The 11,914-nt window shown below is 39.1% G+C and overlaps 1 long non-coding RNA gene and 1 pseudogene across 2 annotated transcripts; one reads left to right on the top strand and one right to left on the bottom strand.

The window, feature by feature from the left end:
- Nucleotides 1-1,834: 1,834 nt before the first annotated feature.
- Nucleotides 1,835-3,041, top strand: LOC118557872 (annotated as a pseudogene).
- Nucleotides 3,042-7,100: 4,059 nt separating this feature from the next.
- LOC118557879 lies at nucleotides 7,101-11,495 on the bottom strand. Of its 2 annotated transcripts, XR_004928068.1 has the most exons (3): nucleotides 9,440-11,495; nucleotides 7,540-7,698; nucleotides 7,101-7,440 (listed from the first exon to the last, which is right to left on the bottom strand). It is a non-coding gene; the product is annotated as an uncharacterized LOC118557879 (long non-coding RNA). The 2 variants fall into 2 exon arrangements; XR_004928067.1 differs by having other exon boundaries at nucleotides 7,101-7,698.
- Between the last annotated feature and the right edge of the window lie 419 nt (nucleotides 11,496-11,914).

Consider the following 11,914-nt stretch of genomic DNA (forward strand, 5'->3'; position numbering starts at 1 on the left):
AGAATAATGGTTAATCAAGTGTCACTATGAAATTCTATTGGTCAGTGTAAATCCCCCTAGAAGGGTTGAGTTCTACTGATCAACTTAAAAATGTTTCATGGCTGTGTGAAAGAGAAATGATTGGTTTAGCTGTAAGAAATTAAGTTTATATTAAGGTAGATTCATTACTCATGTTGGGAAGCTATTGATAAAAGTTGTTTTTTTTTTCTCTGTTGATTTATCATGATTGTTAAAGTGCTTTTGTGTGTTATTTGGTTGTCTGACTGTATATTTTGTGCGGAGCTCATATACGTGAAGTTTTTTCTTTGCTTCAGCGCAGTTGTGCGCTAATGAAAGGTTCTTATGTGTTTTGATAGTTCTGATGCTTTTAACATGAGAGTTAGGGATTTGGGCTTGTTTTTTTCTTATAGTTGGTCAGTTTTTATGCTGGGTTTGGGCTGAAAAGTAACTGTTGACTTCAAAGCTGACGTTTCAAACAGAAATGACTAGCACTGCTTCCAGCTCGCTCTCACTTGTTTTGTTGTCACTTCTTGTAATTGTTTGGTAATCACGCTGAATATCTATCCTGCACTACCGACACCGACGGTGAACACAGCCGAGCTGCGGCGTCTCTGAAGGCTGACCCAACTACCCGCCCCTCTCCAGCCGTAATTGGCTAGGAAGTTGCCTTCCGTCGTTGATTTGATTGGTTGAATGTATGATTGCCAAACCAAAGATAGTACTACAGAGAGTCAGCCGCCGGATCTGGCTCTCTCTGTTATTGCTAGGGACAAAGCCTAACATTTTGTTTTAAAGCAGGGCTGAAAAGGTCAATGTTGTGTCATCAGCACTTTAAGGTAAAAAAGGTAGCGCTACAAAGAACTGAGTTTTTGGAGGGGTTATAACAGTCATATCATTTTATTCTGTGTTTTACTGTTATGCATGTTCTTTCAAAGAATTTAATCACGCAAATTTTCCTAAATATATCTTAATTAAAGTGTGCCTCAGTTCAGGCTAAGTTCAAAACATTTTCTAATGTGCATAATGTGTTTCCATGTTTCCTGCAGATGTTAAGCAGAAGCTGATTGTTAAAGAAGAAGCTTCTTTAGACCACAGACCTCATGCCGACCTGCATGACCCAAAGCCCCCCCACATAAAGGAGGAACAGAAGGGAGTCTACATCAGTCTGCCAGGAGAGCAGCTCAATGGGAAGGAGGTGATTAATGCTATCAGGTTTCCAGTTACTGCTCCTACCATAAAGAGTCTGGATGATGAACAGTCTCTGCTGCTCTCACAGCTTTATCCAGACCAAATTAAAGGCAGAGAGCTTCCAGAAGAGAATGATGGGAAAGAGTCCATCAGGATACAAGATCATGGAGATGCTTCCATTTCTTCAGAGACTGAAGACACTGAGGAGGATGAAGAGGACAGTAATGTAGAACACCATCTCTCTGAACTGAAACATTTGTTAGAGTCTGGATATAAGAAATGTTCTACAGAGAAGAAAAATGTAGAGTCATCAAGGAAAGGCCGCAGAGGAGTGAAGCTTAGCTGCAAAGACTGTGGTAAAACATTTATTGGAACATACGCTTTAAACAGTCACACGAGAATCCATACAGGACAAAAGCCTTTCTGTTGTGATCTATGTGGAAAAAGCTTTAGCCTCAAACAAAATTTAAACAGACACATGAGAATCCATACAGGACAGAAGCCTTTCTGTTGTGATCTATGTGGACAAAGATTTAGCCACAAATCTAGTTTAAAGACACACATGAGAATCCACACAGGACAGAAGCCTTTCTGTTGTGATCTATGTGGACAAAGATTTAGCCACAAAATAGGTTTAAACAGACACATGAGAATCCACACAGGAGAGAAGCCTTTCTGTTGTGATCAATGTGGAAAATGCTTTAGCCTCAAAAATCATTTAAACACACACATGACAATCCATACAGGACAGAAACCTTTCTGTTGTGATCTATGTGGACAAAGATTTCGCGAGAAAGGAACTTTAAACAGTCACATGAGAATCCATACAGGACAGAAGCCTTTCTGTTGTGATATATGTGGACAAAGATTTAGGGAGGAAGGAACTTTAAACAGTCACACGAGAATCCATACAGGAGAGAAGCCTTTCTGTTGTGATCTATGTGGAAAAAGGTTTAGTGAAAAAGGAAATTTAACAAAACACATGAGAATCCACACAGGAGATAAGCCTTTCTGTTGTGATCTATGTGGAAAAAGATTTTGTGTAAAAGGAAATTTAACAAAACACAAGAGAATCCACACAGGAGATAAGCCTTTCTGCTGTGATCTATGTGGACAAAGCTTTAGCCATAAATCAAGTTTAAACAGACACATGATGATCCATACAGGACAGAAGCCTTTCTGTTGTGATCTATGTGGACAAAAATTTTGCCATAAATCAAGTTTAAACAGACACATGATGATCCATACAGGACAGAAGCCTTTCTGTTGTGATCTGTGTGGAAAAAGATTTAGTGAAAAAGGAGATTTAACAAAACACATGAGAATCCACACAGGAGATAAGCCTTTCTGATGTGATCTATGTGGACAAAGCTTTAGCCTCAAACATTATTTAAACACACACATGAGAATCCATACAGGACAGAAGCCTTTCTGTTGTGATCTATGTGGACAAAAATTTAGCCGTAAATCAAGTTTAAACAGACACATGATGATCCATACAGGACAGAAGCCTTTCACACATGACACACATGAGAAACCATAAAACACAAGACAAGGAAAGTTTTTGAATTGCACATTTCAGTACAAGGCCAACGCAAGTGCTTTACATGAATAAAATGTAGAAAAATAAAAACAATCAGTTGGAATAAAAGTGAGTAAAAGTAAAACAAAATAAAACAGGGAAATAGAAACTAAGAGTAAATATTAATGATTTTATAGTCAATAGGAGTACAAATTTAAACTGTTTCAGTTAAAAGTTTACCTAGGACACTTAAAATCAATCTTAAGCAAATGTCTTTATAATCATCACTTAAAAGAACTGAGTCTTCTGGACGTTTGTTCCAGATAGGTAGAATATATAATATTATTATTATTACTACTACTACTATTATTATAATTTTAAGTTGAGATAAACACTTTTAAAAGTTTTCTGGCTTCCAGGACTTTATTTTATATTTGTTGTGAGATGATTAAATATATTTAAATATAATATTAAATATTTCCCTATTTGTGAAAGCAAAGTAAAACTTTACAAGATGCACAACAATTATCTATCTATCTATCTATCTATCTATCTATCTATCTATCTATCTATGTGTTGTTATCTGAAAAGTTTCAGAACCCTTGTTTTAGTGATAATTCAAAGTTTACTTTTTTTAAATGCATAACTATTGTATCTTGATTTAAATTGGACTTTTATTCCTCTTCAACACGTCTGTTTCCTCACCAGGTGAATAGTTCTTCAATATTTAGCAAATATCCACCTATTTTATCTGTATTTCATGAACTGGACCAGAATCAGAGCTCCAGGTGGTGTTGGACCTTCTCAGGCTTCAAACTCAATGTACTGGATGGAAAAATTTTCAGAGTTAAACTGATCATTTTAAAACATGGATCATTTCCAGCATGTGAGGACAGACTGGGAGAAATGAAAAACAAAAACAGTTTTTCATGTTCTGAGGAGAAACTTGCTTCAGAAGTGAAGCCAGAGCAGAAGCTGTGGAGCAGAACCCAGCTGCTCAGAGTTCTGGTTGGACCTGCTGGGCTGTTTTCCAGGAGGAGACGAAGGTTTGGGATGTTGACGCCCCTTTTTGCAGAAACACCCCGAAATTTAAGTCAAATACGAGAAACGTGGATATTTTGGTAGATAAGCGAGTAGCTCAGGGAGTAAGAAGACATGCTGGTTGGCTTGCTGTTACCTAAAGGTTGCAGGTTCAATGCCAGAGGGCATCTTGCTACTTTTTGCTTCCAATAGAGGGAAATTGGAGGTAAAAGTGGTCTAGTCCAGGAGGTGAACCTGCAACCTGTGACTCTGTAGCTCACTTCTTACTCCTCTGAGCCACCGCTCATCACACCAGAAAGGGTTTTCAGGTGTCATTTGTCTTGTAAAAGTGAAAGATTTTGGTAAAAAAAAATAAAAACAATTCCATGAAGGAGCAGGAAGCTGAAGCTCCAGCTGAAGAAGAGGGTTGATCAGGAGGTGGTTTGTTGGTCTGAAGGCTCTTGGTTCTGCTCCACAGATCATCACCTGCAGAGTCTCCTCACACGGCTCTGCTTCATGAACCCATTGAAGCTCTTCAAACCACCAGGAGCCCGGTTCTTATAGAAAAAGCCTTTATTTTTCCTCAGTATATTACTTCTTGCTTACATAAATAGAAATAGGTTTTCTTTTTGGACTAGTCCAGAACCTCAGAATGAAACATTCAAAGGCCAGCACGGCATGCAGAGTCACATTTCATCATAGAAAATAAAACAGGTAAAAACGGAGTTTTGTTAGTCTTCAGCAGAGTGAAGGAGGTTAGTTGACCCAACTAGAGGAACCTGAACATGATGAGGGAACACAGAGCGTACGGGCAGAACCACCAGCAGGAAGTGGGCTTGGAGCCTTAAAGAGGGATGCAGGAACAGCAGCAGAGGGAGACGTCTTCAGCTTTCATCCTGAAAGTCTGAACTCATCTGTGGAGACGACAAAAACCCCTTAGTTTGACTTTTCTTCACAGAGGAGATAATCGGTGTTAAATGTGGTTTGGCTGAATCTCACCATTGTGCACCTTGGAGAAATAATTGGGCATAACAATGAAACCAGAGCAAAAGCACCACTTCTGAATATTAAATAAACCAGCAGCCCATTTATAGACTGTTTCAGCACAAGCTGCATTTATGTAAATACTACATGCTACATTTGTCCTTCTGCCTATTCTGCATATTTTTGAACATTTATTCTCTAAGTTTTTCACATTTTTCTTTGAAGAGTGAAAAAGGGTTTTAGATAGCTAATAGTTTTTATTTTATCTGAGAGTTTTAACATTTTTAAGAATGTCCTTTAGGGATGCTCATGTCTCGTTTTTCTTTAAGTGCTTTTAATTTAGGTCTGCTTCTTATCATTCTGAGTGTCTCACCAATATTTCATTTTGGTTACATAAAAACAATAAAGACTTGATTCTTGAAAAGTTAGTTTAAGGCCTTCCTAACTCAGAATTAAACCTTAATCAACAGATTATGACCATCAGAATGAAATTGAGAAGGCTGGTTTATGATCCATAATCTGATCAGCGTCCATCTAAACTCATGAATTTACAGCGCCTGCATGTGGAGGATGGAGCTGCAGCACAGAACATTTTGGGATGATCATGATTTCCTCTCCACAGCAACAGCAGGAGTTCTCTACCATCTCAGAACCTGCTGCAGGTCCATTCTGTGCACTCAGAACAGTCAGAACCAACACACCTCTGCCTTTATTGTTGGTTTTTCCTGCATGAAGTATAGAACTTCTGTGGTTGTTTTATGGAACGGGAGCAGATGGGAGCGGGAGTAAATCAATAGCAGGTACAATAAACTAGGATCGATGCCAAAAAATTAAATAAAATAGAAAATCAAAAATGAAGGTTCCCCGCCGCCATTTTGTATTTTTCCCCCCAAGAAACCTAGGCCGTTTCTCAATTCTTTACTACAGCTAAAACAGGAGCTTAACTGACCCTTCATAGATATTCAGGTTTAATGTATTGCCAGAAAACCTAATGATGACAACAAGAATGGGAGTGGGGCAGGAGCAGGAGTCATTCTGAGTGGGAGCGGGATGGGAGTGGGAGTAATATTACCAGGAGTGGGACGGGTCAGGAATTTTTTTTCTACTCTGGCCCGGGATGGGGACGGGACACTTTTTTTTTTTTCTGTGGGAGTGGGATGGGACAGGGGTGAAAATCCACTCCCGTGTCACCCTCTAGCGGGGACCTCGGTGTTCTTATCCTCGGCTGAAGAAGCACAACAAACATCTTATTCAAACTATTGGCAAAAAAAAAAAAAAAGCAACATTCTTATGAACATTTGCTTTAGGCTTTGTTACACACATTGAAGCCATTCATCAATGACATCAATAACCTCTTGACAATTAGTGAGAAGGATGAGCCTGTCTCTCCCCACACAGTTTATTCTTGGAGGCATGGATGACATACAAACTCTAAGATCATCTTCCACTTGTAAACAAGCTCTGCATTTGTTCTTCATTACAGTCAGAGTTGAAAATATTGATTCACAGAGGTAAGTGGTTGGAAACATGTCAGGTTCAAATACATAAAACATTCATTAAACAACACAAGGGAAGAAAGACAACAAGCGTTAGTTTGGTTTTATTTGAGAGGAGAACAGCAGAGATGTGCTCAGTTACAACTCCTTACTGCTCTGAAAACAAACCCTGCGCTTCCTCTCTCTTTATTGTGTTCAGGGAGGTCCCTAATTAGAAACCATTTATGATGTGACATTCAAGATAAAACAACGCCATTCACACAGTTCAGTTCAGGTCTTGGAAAAAGAGTCATATCTCTGCAAGCCTTCTGCAATGATAAGAGAGATAGTTGAAAAGCCTAGTATGAGGTAAGATGAAGCATGGTATATGTTCCAGTAAATAAATCACAATAATAATAAACACAAACACAATAATACATAAGAGAGATATTAAATAGATATTGAAATGTGAAATTCAAAAACTTTCCTTGTCTTGCGTTTTATGGTTTCTCATGTGTGACTTTAAATTAGATTTTTGGCTAAATATTTGTCTACATAGATCACAACAGAAAGGCTTCTGTCCTGTATGGATTGTTATGTGTGTGTTTAAATTTTCTTTTCGACTAAAGCTTTGTCCACACAGTTAATAACAGAAAGGTTTCTGTCCTATGGATTTCCCTGTGTGTTTAAATGATGTTTGAGGCTAAACTTTTGTCCACACAGAACACAACAGAAAGGGTTCTGTCCTGTATGAATTCTCATGTGTTTTTAGACTTTCTTTTCCACTATAAACAAACTTATGTTTGAAACGAACCATATTTGTGTATCTGGGAAGAACGAATGTTACTCGGAAGCTAATACGATTAGGGTAGCAGACTTTCGGCTCCATTTTTAAAAGGCTTCAAGTCGTATTTTGGTTATATTAAGCAGCCCGGAAAACAAACATCAATATCCCAATAATGTATTAAACCCTTGTGTAACTAATGTTCGTTATAACCATAAAAACAAACTCAAATTAGTTGGAAATTGTGGAAGCAGGGAGGATGAAGGCTGACTGTCTGATCAGCAGCACGCAGCCATTAAAAGGCGGCCCCGGTTCCAATCTATGAAAGGGGGTTGCAGCACTGGGAAAGCAGGCCTCAACTTCACTTCCTAGGCATAGCTGCTCTCATGGGTCTTTGAGCTCTCAGCTTGGCCTGGCTGCAGGAAGGTAGACCGCTCCGCTGTATCAAGTCAACTTTCCTGCAACAGCTGAGAAAAATTGCAACGCTCGTTTCTGCATATATGGATTCTTTTACTTTGGCGTCTGGTTATGCAGTGGAAAGACTGCGGACTTAGCTTCCAACCCACCAGCAGTCCTCCGAACCCCAGTCGGAACCTCCTCTCTGCAGAGACGGAGGAAAGTTTCTCCCCATGTCGCTCCCACAGAGCAACGGGAAAATGAGAACGTCTGTGGAAACTTGGCTTTAAAGCAACGGCACCCTGCTGAGGGGGGCAGTTCCTCAGGGCCTGTAAAAGAATCAAAGTTCTTTGCTTACAACTCAGTCTGATTTTTCCTCATGGTTTGACGACACAACATGCACAATGCATGGTGGGTTGATGACGCAGTTAGGTCCTACTGGACTGTAACCTACAGCGTTAACACAGGAAGGTTAACATTACCCAAGTTGTTTTTATCATTTTGCGTTTGACTGGGGTCAATTTAGACAACACTGCATGGTTCCGCTGTTGACTGCAACTTCAAAACAAAAAACTGAAAAAAATTGGTGATACGGCGTTGCTTCCCACATGAAAAAAGAAGAGGGCCATTGTAAGAACAAAATGACCCACATTTGTGCTCAATACTTCTCTCCAGAAGATGTTGAGTCATTTTTCCAGCAAAATTTAAAACAACAAGGGTCGTTAACCTTGCAAGCTAAAACCAGCTGCTGTGCTGGCTATTTTTATCCATGCTGCCTTGTGAGGGAAAGACGCTGGGAGAAACAGTCAACCCTAAAAGCACTTAAATGATTAAAGTACTGCCACTGCAACTGTTAAATGTCCCAATTCAGCCAAATAAAGCTCCCCTTTATCAGTAAGATTATTGAAAAAGCTGTTTCAACAATTAAACACCTTCTCAACAATGTCCAGCCAATTTGATGTTTTCCAGTTAGGCTTCTGTGCTCAATAGCTACATGATTCCTTTACTTCAGATCATAAAAACATCACTTAGCATAACTATACAGAAGAAATCAGCTATACATCACCAGGTCATATTGAAATCAATGCATGGATGTGCCAACATTTCCTTCAATTGAATAAAAACAAAACCGAAATAAAAAAATTTTGCACACAGCTTTTTTGCTTTTGCTAGTAACCACAGATCAGGCCCAAAATCTGGGTGCACTAATGCACGAGTTCTCAAAAGTTTTCGTGGCCAGGTACCCTTTAGCAACGGGTTTGGTTTTCCAAGGACCCCTTTAGATTTCTCATGCTGATACTATTTTATAACGGCCTTTTTTATTATTAAACATATCAGAAATTATGTATGTTGTTAAAGATAAACTAAAATTAGAGATTTGATTGTTCTGGTTAAACTTTTACCTAAAACATAATTAATTTAAAATTGTAGACCAAATCTTTATAAAATCATTAATATTTCCTCTTGTACAATTATACACTGTTTAATGTTATTTAATGTTTATTAAATAACTCTATGTCTGTTAAGTATTGTCTGGTGATGATCAGCTCTTAAGCTGATTTCAAGACAGTGATTGAAAGGGATGAATTCGAGCACTAGCGATCTTTTAACAGCAAAACCTGCACACACATAGAATAAAGGAGTGAAACTTCTTTTCAAGTTCGAGGAATTTAATAACAGAAATAAAATGAACATCCAGAGAACATCACTATGCAATGCTGTTTATCTGAATTAACACAATATTTCAATTAACAAATCCTCTCTACTAGGCTAGTGAAACTTAACTAAACTACTAAGAAAAATGAAGATTAAAAGAAGCTAAGCTAAGGAACCATTTACACGCAAAAACAAACAAAAGACAAGACAAAAGTGGTTGGTCATAATCAGAATAATTTGGTGAATCTTTGTTCACTGCAGAACTGATAAAAGAAAAACATGGAGTGGAGTTAAAAACATTTGGCATGTATATCAATCCATTCACAATGCAAAGCACAAGTTAACCAGAACATTATTTTGAGAAAATAACATTCTGGTTACTGATTTGCCCAGTAAAATCATTTAAACCCTTACGACTGAGTTTGTTAATGCGATTCTCCCTCCGGGCGTCTGGGGTCGCTGTAGCAAATCGGTGGCTAAGAGGTTACAGCATAAAGTGATCTGTCAGGTCTAAGTACCTAAAACATCAGACAACACAGGGAAAGAAAGACACAAAGACAGTTAGTTTGGTTTGGCTCGCGAGGAGAGTAGGAAGAGACAGTATAGTTACAAATCTCTCAATACACCTATTTAAATATTTATTTTTGCCAGGATCTCTACTTTGTACAAATTTCCAGTCACTGCCGGTTAATCCTTCTCTTATTTTGCTCAAGTTTTTTTTTCCCATTTTGAATCAATTTGGTCCAGTGTGGTAACACCTAGGCCAGTGGTCCTGTTGTTGGATCAGGGACACATGTAAAACTTGCAGGGACACCAGCCCTCGAGGACCGGGATTGGGGACCACTGACCTAGGGTGTTCTAAACACTGGGGTTTGTTTTTCAGTAGGGCAATACTAAAATATATTGTGGTAATTTCTGCTTCAACCTTTTCAGGTGAGAAATTCTTGCCTTTGCATCCACAAGAGTCGTATTGTACTTTTCCTGCTGTTTTAGTATGGAGCAATAGAACCTAGTGGTTATATTGTTCCCAATCACACTCTCAGTCACGCTTTTAAGACCTGTTTACCTGAACTAGTTCCACTTTTTGTATAGACGAAAAATATCCTACTTTTACCACAGACAGTTTCGGGGGCCTGCTCCCCTGGTAGCAATTATTTAGCTCTATTTTTTCTTGCCTGAACAGGGTCTAGAATTCCTCAGGTCTTCTTTCTTTTATAGACGTAAAATATCCTACTTTTACCACGGACAGTTTCGGGGGCCTGCTCCCCTGGTAGGAACTTATTTTATTCTATTTTGTCCTTTTCACTCAGGTTTTTGTTTCAATGAAAACCTAGCTCTATTTTGCTTTACTCTATTTTGTTTTCTTTTTCACTCAGGTTTTTGTTTCAATGAAAAACCTATGTACGAAATTTACAAGACTCCGCCGTCCTCCTTTTGTGCCTTAATCCCTCGGATCACTGTCCAAACCTGTCTTTTGTCTCGTGTCAGTTCTGTCCAGTTTGGCCATTCACTGAAGGAGCGTTAAAGGAGGGAAGTTGTTGGGATTGTTGTTGGCGGGCTAGCGTTAGCACTGCAGCAGCATGTGGGCTAACCACAGCATGTGGAGGGAATGGAGGCCTGTAGGTCCTCCAGGCAGCCTCTGACCCGGTTGCAGTCCAATTTGAACAGGGGTTTTCCTCAGCTCATAGCTTTCAGCTCCATCAGGTTCGCCTGCCGGTAAAGGCTGAGGAGAATTACAACAGAGCTGTTTCGCATGCAGGATCTTTGCTCATGCTACCGGTGATGATGTTAAACAGCAGACTTAGCTATGTATTTCGTGTGTTGTTTATCCAGATTCAGTCAGGTCCTCTGCTTCCCCCTTGGTCATTCCATTGAAGCAACAGATGAGTTCAGCGGACCCTGGGTCAAGCATGGCTTGTGTATCGGTCAGGCCCGTGTAGGGCCCATAGCCTGAGCGGGTCGCAGAAGAGAAGAGCAGAAGAGAGAGTCTGAAGAGATGTGCTGTGACTTTTATCTGTAGGGAGTGGCCACAGCTGACCTCCCGCTGAGAGAGAGTGAGAGAGAGGCCACCCTCTGTGCCTGTGTATCCTTTACAGCAGAAGTTGGGTTCCTTTGTCAAACTCTTCCACTGTTCAGAATTCAATCTGAGGTCAATTATTCATCATGATGTTATTATAGCATAACACTCTTAGTTTCACTTTTCCCACATTTTATTCCAACTATTTGTGTACAATTTTATTTTCCTAAGTTTTAATCATGTGACTCATTTGCATTGTCCTTGTACTGAAATGTGCTATAAAAATGAAATTGCCTTGTCTTTTATTGCATGGATTTACATGTGTTTGTGTAAGTAAGATTTGCTGCAAAATTTTTGTCCACACAGATCACAACAGAAAGGCATCTGTCCTATTTGGATTCTTGTGTGTGTTTAAATTTGATTATTGGCTAAATCTTTTCTACACATAGATCACAACAGAAAGGCTTCTGTCCTGTATGGATTCTCATGTGTGTGTTTAAATTTCCTTTTAGAATAATTTTTTGTCAACATAGGTCACAAGAGAAAGGCTTCTGTCCTGTGTGGATTCTCATGTGTGTTTTTAAATGTGATTTTCGGCTAAATGTTTCCTCACATAGATCACAACAGAAAGTCTTCTGTCCTGTATGTATTCTCATGTGTGTGTTTAAACTTCCTTTACATCTAAACCTTTGTCCACATACATCACAGCAGAAAGGCTTGTGTCCTGTATGGATGCTCATGTGTGTGTTTAAATTTCCTTTAACTCTAAATCTTTGTCCACATACATCACAGCAGAAAGGCTTGTGTCCTGTATGGATGCTCATGTGTGTGTTTAAATTTCCTTTTTCACTAAATCTGTGTCCACATAGGTC

This window comes from Fundulus heteroclitus, chromosome 24, assembly GCF_011125445.2.
Source record: "Fundulus heteroclitus isolate FHET01 chromosome 24, MU-UCD_Fhet_4.1, whole genome shotgun sequence".
NCBI lineage: Eukaryota > Metazoa > Chordata > Actinopteri > Cyprinodontiformes > Fundulidae > Fundulus > Fundulus heteroclitus.